Source organism: Acanthochromis polyacanthus, chromosome 7 (assembly GCF_021347895.1).
Source record: "Acanthochromis polyacanthus isolate Apoly-LR-REF ecotype Palm Island chromosome 7, KAUST_Apoly_ChrSc, whole genome shotgun sequence".
Lineage (NCBI taxonomy): Eukaryota > Metazoa > Chordata > Actinopteri > Pomacentridae > Acanthochromis > Acanthochromis polyacanthus.
In genome coordinates, this window is record NC_067119.1 from 30,367,458 (window position 1) to 30,385,602 (window position 18,145).

Genomic DNA, 18,145 nt, shown 5'->3' on the forward strand with positions numbered 1-18,145 from the left:
TTCTCTGTTCAGAAGTTTGTAGTTGCATGAAGTTATGGCCCTGGGTGGCTGCACTCCTCCTCCTTCTGTTGTAATCTGTCCGTCCCCTGTTGTCTGGTCCTGCCTACAATCTGTAACCTTGCCAGGAAGTTGATTTCTCGCGATATTTGTGAGTTCACAAATCTCTCAAGAAAGCATCTTGTACCGCTCCTGCTTTCACTGTTCGGACAGAGCCAAGTTGGCACGGGCCAATCACGCAGCAGTATTCGTGTGTGGGGCGGGATATCCGGGTGTGAAGACGACAGCACTCTAGATGACACCAAGCGCCAGTAGATCAAAACAAACATGGCAACGGAGGACAACGATCGTGTAGATGCTGCTACTAAGTCAGTTTTAGCTGACTCTCGTATCGCTTCTTTGAAGGAAGAACAACGAGAGGCTCTTTGCGCATTTCTGGATGGTAAAGATGTTTGTGCTTTTTTACCTACGGGTTTTGGTAAGAGTTTAATCTACCAATTGGCTCCGCTCGTTGTGAAGATCCCGCAATTGGCTAAAAACAAACCTGTCAGAGGCGGGACATACTGTTGCATTGTCCAATCCGTGCCTCTTTCCTCCGAACAGATTTACATGGAGCGGTCCCAGATTGATATTGTGGAGTACTATCAAGTACTACACAATTATTAATCTGGCTATTGCCAGGTTATACAATCTGTGGAGCTGACGCTGAATTGGAACAGGACAAACTACCGCCTCCAATCACTGTGCCAGTTGGCTTTAAAAAGGTCCGTTCATTTGGCATTCGGCGGCAGTTCCTTTTTGGAGAAGCTGAGCTGCCCGGTGAACTTTTGGAAAATTTAAGCCACTGGTTGATGTACGTGTGAGGCAAAAGGCTAGCCAGGGACCTTTGAATTATTAAGCAATGAAAATAGCACTGTTAGTTCTAGTTTAGGGGTGCTACTGCGATGTATTTTGGTTTTGAGAAGTGGACAGTCAGGATTTTTTGGAATTGATTATCTGTTACTTTGGTTCGAATCACATCAACTTGCCCTTTTGATTAAATCACTACTAACTATTATTAACCCTTGGTAATCGCATTTTGAAGACAGCTCAAATTCCTGCAAAATGACCGAATATCTGATTTCTTGACTTTTTTTTTTTGGCAATTGCTGAATAAGTTGCAAATTCTGTATTATTTTACAGTGTACCACACATCTAAATAAACAGTATGGCTTAGCCTTTCTGAAGACACTAGTTGTTTCTCTGAGTGACAAAGCATTGGCCAGTAATCCAATTTTGAAATGACAAGACATTTCTTCATTCTGGAACACAGCAGGGGACATTACATTCCACTTTGTATAGAAGGTAAACATAAAATAATGGAGTTACTTTAAATTACAACCATTACATGAGAAGAAATTTTAAAAAGTTCTTTCGGAATTGTTTTCAAATGAGAAGTCGTAATTACTTTTGATGTCAGCTGGTATTAGACACGTTTCATGCTGTCCAGAAATTGAGGCAATAAGAAAGAACAGAAACAAATTGTATGTTAAATGTTCTCTACGTCAGAACTTAATCAAAAATGTGTTTCTGGCTGTCCTCCCATTTTTATGAAAAAGTCAAAACTCACCTTAAGCAACTGTAAATTTGACTGCTTGCTAAATTTTATTTAATTGTGTTCATGAAATTGTTCTAATGCTGTTCTTTAAAGTGTGCATAAAATTACCTTACAGTACCATTAAGACTGTACTACTGCAGCTATGAAAAGATATCTGTGAGATACATGACATATGCAATTTCATGATACCAATTATTTCTCCCTTGATATGAAGGCTAAATGCAGGTATTATGCCAAATGATGGACGATCTGGAGAGCCTAGACTGTTCTAAGACAGACAAGATAAGGCGTGTACAGCTAGTAATGATAAAGAGAAGAGCTTGAAAGTAAAGGTAGTGGGAAAAAAGCCTTGACTTCATACATTACACATGTTCTCTACATTCAGCATGAGGGATGAATTTACATGAAATCTTGTTTGCAGATATATTCCCCAGAGAGCGCTGACAGAGATATGATGAGAAGAACCCCTCAGCTGCTTGTTACATCAGTCTGTACATCTCAGTATGTTGTTAAAGGTCATTTTCACTTCCCATCCCTGTGATGAGAAAGCTGGCAAAGGTGTTTATTAAAGCAAAATGTCACTAAACTATAGAGGTTATTGTTATTGTTGGTAAATGCCACAGGCAATAATTACACTAATCACTCACTTTTCACAGAGGTCAGTGTGGCCTTCTGTCTACATCAAGATCTTTTTTTTTTCCCTCTCTTTGCAGCACAGCCATTTAATTAGTGGCTCAACAGCAGATGACATTGCTTCACAGAGAACTTAAAATTGCAGTGAAGATGTAAATAAGTGAGAGCAATTAGAGAAATCTGTGAACCGAACCACCATGTATGTGTGAAATTACCGACTGATCTTCAATGAAGCATGTTAATATGTACACGTCAACGTAAAGTTATCTTTAAGTTTATGCCTTTATGAAGCACACTTAGAGAAATGATTGCTTTCCCCTCCATAGCTGTGGCCACATATTCAGAGAACAGAGAACCCTTGGCACTTGTCTGCATCAAGAGTCATGTAACAGTTTATCTCAAAATGTATCTGATGAGCAGTGCCTGCTTAAAGCACATAAAATGAAGAATGTGGTTAAAAAAGAAATACACAACACTATTTCAAGAACAATTGTAATTTTAAATGCTCAATTCTTAATGAAGACTAGGAGAGAAAACGTGAAACTACTTTATTTTCCATTACATTTTCTTTGTCAAGGCTGACAGGTAATAGCTTTAACGGTAACAAAAGACTAAAAACACACCTTAAAATATATTTGTAAAAAGAGAAGAAATGAATGAAAAAAATGCCTATCACCCAGGTAGACCTTTCACTCTGCTGAAACACTGTAGAAGGATTCTACATTATATATGGCAAGCTGTAATATTGGGAGTGATTCAGCCACGTGTGCACGCCATTCTTATGGTCACCACCAGGATTTAACTCAAAAATAAAAAAATACTGCAGTGGTGAATATGTTTCAGCTACAACAACTTATTTAACCCTAGCTGATGCAGTGAGGAGCTTCTCATTTCTTAAACAACCATGTTGGAAGTCATATCCTGTGGTCATGGAAAGGATGTTAATCTGTCTCAGAAAGGTCAAATTATTGACCTGCAACAAGCAAAGAAAACAACTTAGGAGATTTCTGAAACTACTGAAGTCGGGTTAGGAACCATCCAACACATTGTTAAAACTCGAAGGACAGTGGTGAACCATCATTTGAGGAACAAATGTGGTCATAACAATCTCTTAGATGACCATAGGAAATCAACAGTAGAACTCACAGCTATGTTTAATAGTAAAAGCAAGAGCATTTCCACACGCACAATGTGAACGGAACTCAAGGGATTGGAAATAAACAACTGTAGTTCTAAGAAAACCACTGATCAGTGAGGCTAACCTGAAAAAAAGGCTTCAATTCGCTAGGTAGCATAAAGATCTGGAGCAGTGAAAGAAGGTCATGTGGTCTGATGAGTCCAGATTTACCCTGTTCCAAAGCTATGGGCGCATCAGGGTAAGAAGAGAGGCAGATGAAGTGATGCACTCATCATGGTTAGTGCCTACAGGCTTGTTGAGGTTAGGGTTATGATCTGGAGTTATTCAGGTTCATCGGCGTTATGTTCCCAAAGAGGTCAGCTGACTACCTGAATATACTGAATGACCAGGGCTTTATATCAATGGAGTTTTTCTTCCCTGATGACATGTTCCAAGATGACGATTGCCAGGATTTATGGGGCTCACATTGTGAATGAGTGGATCAGGGAGCATGAGACATCATTTTCACACAAGGATCGGCCTCCACAGAGTCCAGACCTCAGCCCCATTGAGATGTGCTGGAGAAGACTTTGTCCGACTCTCCCATCATCAATATAAGATCTTGGTTGAAAATGAATGCAAATCTGGACAGAAATAAATTCTGTGACACCGCAGAAGCTTAACGAAACGATGCCACGGCAAATGTGTCATTCTCAGAGCTAAAGGCAGTCCAATGAAATATTGGTGTGCAACTTTTTTTTGACAGTGTACATGAGTCAGTATGGTTGTCTTCCAGCTTCTAGGGGGTCGAAAGGTGCATTATCTGCTCATTGACAAAGTAGTGTACATGACCTCTCATGATCATGTGAATCAATCACATAAAATCTTTGAAGTGTAAAAATAAATGTAACGAGCCTTAAGTCACCCTCAACAAGTCACTCAAATTCAAAGTCTCCAGCCTAAAAGCCTGCTGGCTTATACTCCCACATAAAACTTCAGCCAAATGTCAATTTTTGTTCCTCTTTCTAAGCGTAAAATCGTGGCGCTACTGCAAATTTATATAGCAGATAGCAGAGCATCAATAAATGGGGTTAAAATAACTTTCTGAGCCTATTACAAAGTGGAGACTGTCCCTAGTAGACCACATGTGTGGGAATGATATGTGATAATGTCTGAAACTTCTGTGTTCGAACAAGAAACAAATTCAGAAGAATAGTGATCACATACAGCTCCAGAGGTTTAAAAACCCTGAAAGTCTGAATGTGTTTACATTTAGAATTTTATGTGCTTTCACTGCATTTTGCATCGAGTAAAATTGCCCAACGTTCTATCAAACTATTTACTTACCGCCCATAGAGATTGCTATTGTATTACCAGCCAGGCCTGGTGCTGACCTTTACATACGAGCATAAATTGTGAGGTGAAATAGGGATCAAGCATCCATCTGTCGCTGTCACTTGCAGCCACTGTATAATATAAATAATCACTCATGCAGAGTTCTCTATTTTGCTATGAATTTACAACCTGCTCTTTTGTTCCATTTTCCTACCATGAGAAACCTCATCTGTCTCCACGAAAGGTCATAAGAATCCTAAATTTAGGTCCAATTTTTTTTTAGTTTCTCCAGTGTCATGGTTTATGTGAGGGTGAACATCAGCATGTGATTTAATTCTCCTGGTAACAGGGGATCCAGATATACGACAGGTAGCCAGGAATGTTTTTAATTCAGTCTGACATAGTAGCACTTAAAATCAGTAAAAGTCTGCAAGTTTTTACTGACACTTTTGTAAGTTTAAAGCTGCAACCAGCCTTTATTGTCTTGATCAATAATTCTTTTTCAATCATGCAATAATCTCTCTGAAAACAGAAAATATGTCCATCATACTGTGACACAATGTGTGATAATTGAATAAAATAACTAGTTGTGTCCATCCAACAAGGCAGAACCCAAATAAATTCAGTTCATACTGACATAAAACAGAGGAAGTCGGGAATCTGCAATTAATTTCAGCCTTTCTTTGAAAATGACTGAAGCTGTCATCAGTTTGTTGCAAATTACTGTTCTGCCAATTACTTCAGGTCTCTAACAATATTTTGCTCGGGTTTTAAACACCCAAGGCTCATTCAGTTCCTTTAAACAAATGTGTCTATTTGGAGTCAACAGAGAAAAAAATATCAAAACGACAACAAGGTAGTTTTTCTGTTGCAGCAACAATAATCTGATGCTACTTTTCATCCTCCTGGCAGCATCTATCTCCTTGTCTCAGCACGCCTCACCATCCCTTCGCACTAATAAAAGTCTGTCAGAGGCAGGGCAGCCAGCCAGTCCACACGGACCACCATGCTGCTGAATAAACCCCGCTTATTGATGTGGTGGGGGAAATTGTGTTTTTCTAGGCCTGCTGTGGTGGGGGGATGACTGTGGAGGCCGCCACTGGATTAGAGGTGGCAGAGGGTTCTGTGAGTGAGAAATGAAATCGGATTTCCTGCACTGTTCAGGGGCTGACTATCAGGAATATTTCAAGCCAGGAGAAACAATCTATCAGTCTGGTGAGTCTGAGGGCAGGAGAGCCATGCCGGATTCTTTTTCAAGATAAAAACAAGGTGTTCTCACGTGATTTCCTACCTATCAATAGCATAATTCAAGGTTCAAGCCTTGCTGGCTGAGAGGTTAAGGAATCAATTTGTGTAAAGGTTAAGATGCTATTTGATTTGGAATCTCAAGGGCATACTACAGGGCTTGTTCCATCTTCTCTGTGCATTACCCAGAGTGCATTGGTGTGTCATTATCCCTCACAGGAATAGGAAAAGGGAAAAGAAAAAAACAAACGAGACAAAGAAAGAAGGGGAAACAGAGGTCTACAACAGGCTTCAACAAAGGCAGCAGGCTTTCAATTGTAAATCCATTCGCGTTGGAATTCAATCACCACAAAACTCGGTGCTCATAGTGAGAATAGGAAGGAGAGAGAAGAGTTTTCCATCTCCATCTCTCCATCACCGGACCATTAAATTCTAACAGGAGCTTCTCTGCTGTGGGCTCAGCTTCAGACGTACAGATGATGATCAGCTGAGGTGGGTTGGTGGGAGGTATGTGGGTGGTGGGTGGGGTTGATCCGGGGCAGAGGGCAAGGCACAGGGTGAGAGAACGCTGGTTGCATTGCAGAAAAATTTGTTTACACCTGACTGCTTCAGCCTACACCACCTTGATCCCACCCAGCTTGATGTGCCCTTCATGGAATCACACATGAGTGAGCAGTGCACCATGGGAGGCCAGTATTGTGGCAGGTGGCGGGCTCAGGCATCCTTGGTTTCCAAGGACAGATAAATATGACCTGTTTCCCAAGTGTCAGCAGAAGGGGAGCTCTGTGTGTGCATATATATATATGTATATATAGTAGTTTTTTAATCGAAGATACAGTGCCTTGCGAAAGTATTCGGCCCCCTTGAACTTTTCAACCTTTCGCCACATTTCAGGCTTCAAACATAAAGATATAAAATTGTAATTTTTTGTCAAGAATCAACAACAATTGGGACACAATCGTGAAGTGGAATGAAATTTATTGGATATTTTATACTTTTTTAACAAATAAAAAACTGAAAAGTGGGGTGTGCAATATTATTCGGCCCCTTTACTGTCAGTGCAGCAAACTCACTCCAGAAGTTCAGTGAGGATCTCTGAATGATCCAATGTTGTCCTAAATGACTGATGATGATAAATAGAATCCACCTGTGTGTAATCAAGTCTCCGTATAAATGCACCTGCTCTGTGATAGTCTCAGGGTTCTGTTTAAAGTGCAGAGAGCATCACGAAGACCAAGGAACACACCAGGCAGGTCCGAGATACTGTTGTGGAGAAGTTTAAAGCTGGATTTGGATACAAAAAGATTTCCCAAGCTTTAAACATCTCAAGGAGCACTGTGCAAGCAATCATATTGAAATGGAAGGAGTATCAGACCACTGCAAATCTACCAAGACCCGGCCGTCCCTCTAAACTTTCACCTGGAACAAGGAGAAGACTGATCAGAGATGCAGCCAAGAGGCCCATGATCACTCTGGATGAACTGCAGAGATCTACAGCTGAGGTGGGAGAGTTTGTCCATAGGACAACAATCAGTCGTACACTGCACAAATTTAGCCTTTATGGAAGAGTGGCAAGAAGAAAGCCATTTCTCAAAGATATCCATAAAAAGTCTCGTTTGAAGTTTGCCACAAGCCACCTGGGAGACACACCAAACATGTGGAAGAAGGTGCTCTGGTCAGATGGAACCAAAATGGAACTTTTTGGCCACAATGCAAAACTATATGTTTGGCGTAAAAGCAACACAGCTCATCACCCTGAACACACCATCCCCACTGTCAAACATGGTGGTGGCAGCCTCATGGTTTGGGCCTGCTTTTCTTCAGCAGGGACAGGGAAGATGGTTAAAATTGATGGGAAGATGAATGGAGCCAAATACAGGAGCATTCTGGAAGAAAACCTGTTGGAGTCTGCAAAAGACCTGAGACTGGGACGGAGATTTATCTTCCAACAGGACAATGATCCAAAACATAAAGCCAAATCTACAATGGAATGGTTCACAAATAAATGTATCCAGGTGTTAGAATGGCCAAGTCAAAGTCCAGACCTGAATCCAATGGAGAATCTGTGGGCAGAGCTGAAGACTGCTGTTCACAAACGCTCTCCATCCAACCTCACTGAGCTCGAGCTGTTTTGCAAGGAAGAATGGGCAAGAATTTCAGTCTCTCGATGTACAAAACTGATAGAGACATACCCCAAGCGACTTGCAGCTGTAATTGCAGCAAAAGGTGGCGCTACAAAGTATTAATGCAAGGGGGCCGAATAATATTGCACGCCCCACTTTTCAGGTTTTTATTTGTTAAAAAAGTTTAAAATATCCAATAAATTTAGTTCCACTTCACGATTGTGTCCCACTTGTTGTTGATTCTTGACAAAAGATTAAAATTTTATATCTTTATGTTTGAAGCCTGAAATGTGGTGAAAGGTTGAAAAGTTCAAGGGGGCTGAATACTTTCACAAGGCACTGTAAGTACTTACACACGTGGACAAAATTGTTGGTACCCCTCAGTTAAAGAAGGAAAAACCCACAATTCTCACTGAAATCACTTGAAACTCACAAAAGTAACAATAAATAAAAATTTATTGAAAATTAAATAATCAAAAACAGCCATTACTTTTGAATTGTTGATTAACATAATTATTTAAAAAAACAAACTAATGAAACAGGCCTGGACAAAAATGATGGTACCTCTATAAAAGATTGAAAAGTATTTGACCAGAGTGACATGATTAACTCAGGTGTGTCATTTAATTGACATCACAGGTGTTTCCAAACTCATAATCAGTCAGTCTGCCTATTTAAAGGGAGACAAGTAGTCACCCTGCTGTTTGGTGAAAAGGTGTGTACCACACTGAACATGGACAACAGAAAGCGAAGGAGAGAATTGTCCCAGGACATCCGAAAAAAAATTATAGACAAACATCTTAAAGGTAAAGGCTATAAGACCATCTCTAAACAGCTTGAAGTTCCTGTGACAACAGTGGCTCATATTATTCAGAAGTTCAAGACCCACGGGACAGTAGCCAACCTCCCTGGACGTGGCCGCAAGAGGAAAATTGATGACAAATTGAAGAGACGGATCGTTGGAATTGTATCCAAAGAGCCCAGAGCAACCTCCAAAGAAATTAAAGGTGAACTCCAAGGCCAAGGTACATCAGTGTCAGATGGCACAATTCGTCGTTGTTTGAGCCAAAGTGGACTTCATGGGAGACGACCAAGGAGGACACCACTGCTGAAAAAAACTCATAAAAAAGTCAGACTGGAATTTGCAAAAATGCATGTTGACAAGCCACAAAGCTTCTGGGAGAATGTCCTTTGGACAGATGAGACCAAACTGGAGCTTTTTGGTAAGGCACATCAACTCTATGTTCATAGACTCAAAAACCAAGCATACGAAGAAAAGAACACTGTCCCTACGGTGAAACATGGAGGAGGCTCAGTAATGTTTTGGGGCTGCTTTGCTGCATCTGGCACAGGGTGTCTTGAAAGTGTGCAAGGTACGATGAAATCTGAAGACTATCAAGGCATTCTGGAGAGAAATGTGCTGCCTAGTGTCAGAAAGCTTGGTCTCAGTCGCAGGTCATGGGTCTTCCAACAGGACAACCATCCAAAACACACAGCCAAAAACACCCAAGAATGGCTGAGAGAAAAGCGTTGGACTATTCTAAAGTGGCCTTCTATGAGCCCAGATCTGAATCCCATTGAACATATGTGGAAGGAGCTGAAACACGCCATTTGGAGAAGACACCCATCAAACCTGAGACAACTGGAGCGGTTTGCTCATGAGGAGTAGGCCAAAATACCTGTTGACAGCTGCAGAACGCTCACTGACAAATACAGAAATCGTTTAATTGCAGTGATTGCCTCAAAAGGCTGTGCAACAAAATATTAAGTTATGGGTACCATCATTTTTGTCCAGCCCTATTTCATTAGTTTGTTTTTTTTAAATAATTATGTTAATCAACAATTCAAAAGTGATGGCTGATTTTGATTATTTAATTTTCAATAAATTTTTATTTATTGTTACTTTTGTGAGTTTCAAGTGATTTCAGTGAGAATTGTGGGTTTTTCCTTCTTTAACTGAGGGGTACCAACAATTTTGTCCACGTGTGTATGTCACCGGGGAATGTAAACAAGGCCGTCTTCCGTATGTAGCACCACATTACAATGTGTTCTTCCGCTCTACTCAGCAACTAGTTCCCGCACGCAATTTGTTTAAATGTTGCAAACGCCATACAAATGATGGAACTTTTGAACAGTAGTCTATGTACACACAGAAGATTATGTAAATTCCTTTTTTCCTCTTATTTTCACAATCTGATTTATTAGTTTATGTCCAGCATTCAGTTTCAGGCGAAATATGACATGTTAATGTAACACAAGCGAAGACAACCACAATGGTAAGTTTGTGACACTAGCATCTGATATATTACTCTGTACGGTGCAGCCAATGTCATACAGAGTTGGAGTTGCCCTGTCAACAGCTGCACAAATGATTTTTGGAGGCTGACTTTTGCATTCTTGACTGCTCCCATATGCAGCTGTGCAGTTAGAAATGAGTTTCATTTTTGGGATTTGGACTTATTTGGCTTATTTATTAATTTTCTGCTAAATGATGGCCATCAGTAAAGCCAGTCTGCAAAATGCATTGTGTCTGCACAGGTTTTGTACTATATTTCTATTGTCTTATTGCTCTGCTAAAATGTACAAATATTTACTGCGCAGTCTCAACACCAGACTTCCTCGTCACCAACAATGAACACCACACTTCAGTTGACAGTAAAAAAGAATGACAAATTGCCGAAAACCTTAGCTGGTTGGGAAGGCTTTAAATTTAGTGATGACAAGACAAAAGCACTGCACCAAATATGTTACTCGAAACTGGCTTACCAGGGTGGATACATACCCTATAAGTAATAGGCTATTGCTTTAAGGTATAAAAACCATATCAGCTTATGAACTTAGGTAATGTCTGTTGTCCAGTCACAGAATGAAGCTGCCATTTAGCCCATAATGTTTCACATACTGAAACATGCATTTATTTTACTTGGCAAGTAGTTTCAACTGACCTGAATAGCTGAAAACAGGGTGAAAAAAGCTACTGGCACACAAAACACAGAGTAGCCCAGTCTGCTCCAAACTACACCCCAGCCCGACAGTTCCAAAAACCCTTAACAGGGAAAAGAAACAGAGACAGAGCTAATGCCATGGAAAGAGTTCATCACAGTAGACATCAGATTCAATAACATAGTTGAAGGCAAAGGCTTTAAAAATGAAAGAAGAAAAATCACTGTACCCACATGCTCTGTCTTTGAATTACAGTAAGACAGATGTGGTCCAAGACCAAATTTTACCTCTCAATTACTGGACTACCTTTAATGTCATAAATAAAATGGAACAACAAAAGTTGAAATTCTTTGATAATTTATTTTAAAAATATTACTAATGACTGTATAGAAAAGTTCAGAATGTTTTGTTTATGACAGGAACTGGTGCAAATGTTTTACTTATGGAAAATTTTGAGATGAGCTATGTAGAATAAAGTGATTTCGATGAAGCATATCACAGCTTCAAATTAGTAATTTTTTTAATAAAACCACACATCACACCTGATACTTTCAAGGAAGATCAGAAAGTAAAAAAATCTGAGGATTCATTCTGTTTTTATAGTTCCTGACTCTTATAAATAGTGTAGTTTTGACATTTTTTAAAAGACAACATGTCTTCCAAACCCATTGGTGGGTTTTGGGATTCAGGGGATTAACAGACTTGACAGACCTGGAACTGCTAGTTACAGTTGCTAAACTATGATTGGACAATCATTGTTGAAGGGTTCTGCTAGCAGTCATTCAACAAATTTCCTTGTATAATTTTTTCTGTAACATTTCTTTTTGGCAGGATTAAAAGAAAGATTGCCGAGCTCTGTTTCCACCGCTACCTCATTACTTTATATTCAATGTATTATTGACCTGTTCTAAGCCCCAAAAAATCCCAAACAGATGTGAAGTGTTCAGTTGTTAAAGAGAATGACGAACACAAAATTACACACAGATAGGTAACTGTGTAACAAACAATTAGTGATATGTATATTTTTTATATTTGTTTAAAATGACACACTGTCTTTGTGTTTATAGCATCCAGGTGTATTGGAAGGGTTAGCCTCCAGCTCAGCTTTCAGTCTGTGGGTTTGAACAACTTATCATATCTCAGGTTGTGTGCAGCTGGAAGAATGTCTCTCAGTTGCATCAGTACTCTTTGTACTGTGGCTCCCAAAGCCTGTGGAGAAGAAGAAGCATTTCTCAGATGAGCTGAGGATTCAGTTGAGCTATATGATAATAACAATAAAAACACTAGCTTTCTCCAGATACTGTTACAGTAGAAGGTGCTTTGCAACAGGCTAAGAAAGAAATCCTCTGTGAAAGCTGTTAAATCAAAGTAAGAGGTATAAAAACAAGGCCAGAAACATGAAAGCAAACCATCAAAGCAAGGTTAGAAATGATTGGTACATAAAAGGAAATCTGCTTAAGGATGTGTACTTCTGTAGCTGAGGTAGACAATAAGTCTACTAAACTCACTTTACTCACTTCTTTTTTAGAAATTAATAATTTACTGCCTTTTTCTGAAGGCAGATATGAACCTTGATTGCTTGAGAGCATAGCTGATACAATATAAAGGATTTGTGTGGCTGGTTGGTTGTTTTATGCTAGTTTGTCCTCTTTGGAAATGACCACAGTATCTCTGGACATAAAGGTAAGGCGATACCAAAATCATTACCTATCCAATATTCTAACTTCATTTAATCATATTACAGATAAATGTTGGATTTGAATGTTCAGTTTTACTGTATTGTGTGAAACACTTAGATCAGCCCCTGTGCAACAGTGAGTCAATCCCCCTTGAGCTTTGACTCATAGCAGCATGGATACTGGATCTCGGAGGATGTCTTGTGTTTTTTTTTTTTTACTCCGCCAAGGAACAGCAGTGAGTTATGTTTGTTCATCTTTGTCTGTTGGCAACATTACTCAAAAACAGACAAACAGATTTTTATGAAATTTTCAGAGAAGGTCAGAAATGACACAAGGACAAAGTGATTAGATTTTGGCAGTGATGTAGCTTATAGTCTGGATCCATGGATTGGTTAAAGATTTCTGTATCATTGCCAGATAGCAGTACAGTGTCACTGTAACTATGACAACAAGTGAACACTACATCAGCTGCCTGCTGACGATCACATGCTTGTAATCCTACCAAAAATCGACCACTGCTGACTTACCAGGACTTATCTGTTGGAAATGATACAAGGAACAACTGATTAAATTGTGGGGGTCTTTCTGAGTCCCATCAATTCCAGCCACAATTCAGTATCTGTACATAACGTACACATGCATAACACATGCCTGTGCTCAGCACAAGGTCATTTTGTTTATGATTACACCTATATTAAATGGCCACATTCTACAGCATTGTGATTACCACCACAAAATTTTTCAAGATTTCAGTCATCGGAAATGATACGACTGAGCAGTCTTGGCGCAGTATTGTGCTCTGTCAGTGCTTTTCTTGTTAACACTGTGATGCTGGCAAGGGGCCTCTGGGTTGCAGCGTGGGTCCTCCATGAACCAAACTTGTTCCGACACAATCTGCGGATGCTCAGCTGGAGTTTAGAGGCCTAGTCTACCAGTTGTCTATGCACTGATTAGACATTCTCTACCATCATTGATTACCCCACAAAACCTCACTTCTGTGTGTCAAAATGACATATTTACTTTTTTTTTTTTTTTTTTAATTTCCTGAACTAGAATGGATGCAGATTTACAAAATTCCTGCATATCTCGACCCATCCCTCGGGCGCTAGCTGCAGTTTGAGCACGCCAGCTCATCCACAACTGCTGAAACACTGCAAAACTGCATGTTACACATGTGTTGACTGCTTTCTTCGCTCAGAATATGTCTTCTAGCATAAAAAAAACACCATATGGACATGTTAACATGGTTGATGTTTAAGCTATTTTCTCTTGCAATTTCAATGTGAAGGGGCAGCACAGTGACTCGGTGGTTAGCACTGTTGTCTAGCTAGAAGATCTCACTTCACATCCTGGTCTGGGCCTGGGACTTTTCTGCATGAAGTTTGCATGTTCTCTTTGTGCATGCGTGGGTTTTCTCTGTGTTCTCCGGCTTCCTCCTACAGTCTCAAAACATGTTTAGGTTAACTAATGATTCTAAATTGCCCATAGGTGTGAATGCGAGTGTGATTGTTTGTTTCTGTGTAGTCTAGTGATAGAGTGGTGACCTGTCCAGGGTGTCCCCTGCCTTCACCCTAAGTCAGCTGGGATAGGCTCCAGTGTATGGATAATGGATGGATGGAATTTCGATGTGTTAAAATGCTTCATCAAAGGAAAGAAAGATGTCTGATTATTCTTGTTGAGGTCCATAACCAGGTAGGGACAGTTTTAGACATAGGGAGGGACGTAAAAGTTCTTAAATATGCTCTGAAGGGTTCAAGGAAAAGAGCATTTTCTGGTTCAGTATTATGTAATGTTTATGGGGCTTTACTGCTAAATTTTTTTGTTCTTACTGTCTGTGTGATCAAATATTTCTGTGAGGTAATTGTTTAGCATTACTCATTCTCAAATGTTGCAAATGCCCTCAAATTAGACAAGGAGACAGGGCAGACAGGAGTAGTGGAGTGGAGATAAGTGTTGCAGGAGATTGAAAACTAAGATTAACTCTATCAGGCTGACCACCCATATCTCTACCACATGGATCATGGTGAGTATCCAGCATTACCCCAAATCATTAAATGTAGCATACTCCGGGGTAATATTGTATGAACAATAATGGATACTCTGGCTTTGCTCTTTTCCTTCATGTTTTTTTGAACTGCTGGTGTACTGTGCACGCACCAGCCATGTAAAACAAAATGTTTTCTACCCAGTGCTGATAAAAATACTAGATAAAACACTGACCTTATTTGATATTTATTTAAAAAATGCCCTTGAATGCCTGCAATTTGATGTGTGGCCTTCAGAGCTCTTCAGAATGCATGCAGTAAAACCCTATGGGCATTTTCTTTTCACTCTACGTTAAGTTGCCCAGCTGCTGACACCACATACCAAAAGATATGTGTTTTATTCCCAACAAGAGGCTGGAATTTTTCTTACTGCTAAGCATTTTATTTTCACCTGGAGAGCAAATAACAGCAGGCTTTTTCAATTTGCTGGTATTATTCTACTTGTGTTGCACTCTTCTGCTGTCAAAAAAATGTCTATTGATGAGATTTCATGCTTACTAAATGGAATATCAACTGGAATGTGCTAAAACTTTAGGTCATTATCTATTCTGAAAAACTTTTCAGAGTGTTGCTTTTGGCAAGGATGCTCATTACTGTTTCAAGAAGTAGCAGTGAGAACTAAAGTCTTCTTTTCATTAATACAAAGTGTGGCACTTGGGATAATATTATGCCTCCTAATGTAACCACAGATCAATAACATGAAGGGCTAGCATTTACCATAGCATTAAGTGTCTCCAGAGATTAACAGAATCTTCCTGTCATCTTGTTCATGACCATTCATGATCAGTCTCAGCAGTTTTTATTATCCTGTCACTGCTGATCAGCTCTGTAAATTATATCCCTGCAGGTCCTCAGAGGCCACCTTTCAGCAATTTATTTGTTAAGTTGAAATTAAAACTTATAGCGATATTTTGTTATGGCATTTCCCCTTCTTTGGTTTCATTTGCGTCAATCTCATTTACTTCAGAGATCGCATGAGAAGGAAAATCCAAAGTACAAGCTGCAACACATCCAATTATCAGAGAAGTGGCAAAGATCATTGAAGTCATTGTAAAGTCAAGACCACCGTAATATAGTTGGTCTTTACAAGTGTGTGGAACATTTTGTCCACAACTGCAATGGTTCAGCACAAATAAAATGAAAATCAACAGGTTTCGCGAAGACAGGTCCAACGAATAATCAGCATATCCAACAAAAATCAAGGACCAAATTAGTTGCTAAAGAATTTAATTGTCATTACTTGTTTTTCAGTCCCCAGAAGTCATCAGGCCAAAGGACTGGGGAAGATTATTTTTAAAACTACAATTACAGTGTGGCGGCTCAGCTGGAAACATATGATGGTTGAAAGGATACCGGTGACAGGTTGACGAAGCACACCCTGTTTCCTGTAAATCATCACAGAAATGATGGAAGTCACCATAATGCTGACATCAGTTTGTCATCTTCTACTCGCCACTGAATCGGTGGGCTGGTGGACTGCCAGAGTCAGTATAAACTTTATGGATGTTCTGTCTCTCTCTTTCTTTTGGGTTGCACAGGGGATTTTTTTGGTCCCAACTGTCGGGTTTAACAACTTTTCAACATAATGTAATCGTGTGCTGTGGCAACAATTCACGCAAATACACTAATTTTCTAAAAGCACATATCTAGCATCTTTATTGTCATTATTAATGCGTGTGTTAGTACGTGTCTAAGATAATTTCAAGGTGAATGTAAAAGCTAGTGACTAAATATGTAATTGCCCCACCCCCACCCCCGGTGTTTTTGATTTTTCATTTTTAAAATAAATATTTTTAAAAATAAACAATAATCAGTTATTTTTTAGCACCATGCGTGTTTAAATTCGTCATGTACAAAATATTAATTAGAATTTTCCGGGAAAATAGTTTCCTGCTCATCTCTGCTGAGCTGCTGGGGCGCTGGAGAAACCACCCTTCCAGTGCGGCAAAGCAGCCAATGACCAACAAGAGATTTGACATAGCAACAGAAATTTATCCAATCAGCGTCGTCGAATCTGATGCCCAGAGGGGCGATATCGCCCCAAGCCAAGTGAGCATGCGTGAGTAAGGTGGATAAGTGTGACAGTGACAATGATGGGCGACGCCGATGGTGAAAGTGTACGATCTCTTCTCCTAAATCCATTTGAAAGGAGAACATTGGTGGAAAAATTCAAAATAAAACAGCGAGTCCCAGATCAACCTAATATCAAAATAAGTCAACAAACCAGAGAGAAAGTTAAATTTTATACAAGAGGCTTCTCTCATAATTGGTACAAGCGGAAGGCTTGGCAAGCTGGATGCAGTCATGCAAATGCTTTATATTGCTTCCCGTGTTTGCTAGATGAAGAGATGAAGAGTGACACACAGTTACACACTGAACTGTTCTGAAGTGGCCTCCAATGAGCCCTGATATGAATTCTACTGAACATCTGTGGAAGGAGCTGACACATGCAGTCTGGAGAAGGACAGCCTTCACACCTGAGACAGCTGGAGCAGTTTGCTCACCAGGAGTCGACACGTGCAGAAGTCTCACTGAGAGTTACAGAAATCACCAGACTGCAGTGACTGGTTTAAAAGGTTGTGCAACAAAATATTAAGTTAAGGGTACCATCATTTTTGTACAGGCCTGTTTCATATTCATGCAAAGTAATCTTCAAAAGAAGAGTACTGTCTGTCTGTATACACACACACATTTATTCCCTTGACCAGATTTTTCTTTGTATAAAGTTGACTTTAGCACATCATCCAGCAATGTATTGCATTGAGTAATTTTTGGGATATTTTGTCTAATTATATGTGTTTGCTTATGTAATCTGCTCATCATTTTCTGGCTTGTTCACTGAACTGTTGAAATCATCAAAATTGTTGCAGATTGTATTTTTCTTTGTCTGCTAATTGAAAAATCACTTAATTGTTGCAGTTCTGATCAGTTAGTAACATTTAGCTTTATCATAAATTACTGTACAGTATTTTTCTGTTCTAGTATTAATTTCTTAATATACTTAACACTTAACATAATACTTGAGTCATGAATTCAACACTAATGCACTGTTCCATGTGCTCAGCTGTATATATAATTTATTGCCAAAATTTTGGTTACGCAAAATGTTGTTAATGTCTTGTGCAAAAATGCCTCAAGTTATTATTATTGCCATTAAATAATTATTATTTCACAGAGCACTGATATCCTGCTGTTTCTGTTCAGTTGTATCGGGATGGTTACTGAAACTGACTCGATATGGCACAGCCCCACCTAGAATCTTTTTCACCAGCCGCCACTGCCTGGAGAGTAATGTCAGTGTCAGTCATTGTTTGACAGAAGCTACTTTAATACTCCACCAATGGTAATTTGATGCTGATCCAAGTCAGTTAGCCTGATTGTGGTTTTCTGCCTCATTGTACCATGACAAAGTTTCATTATTTAACCAGCAC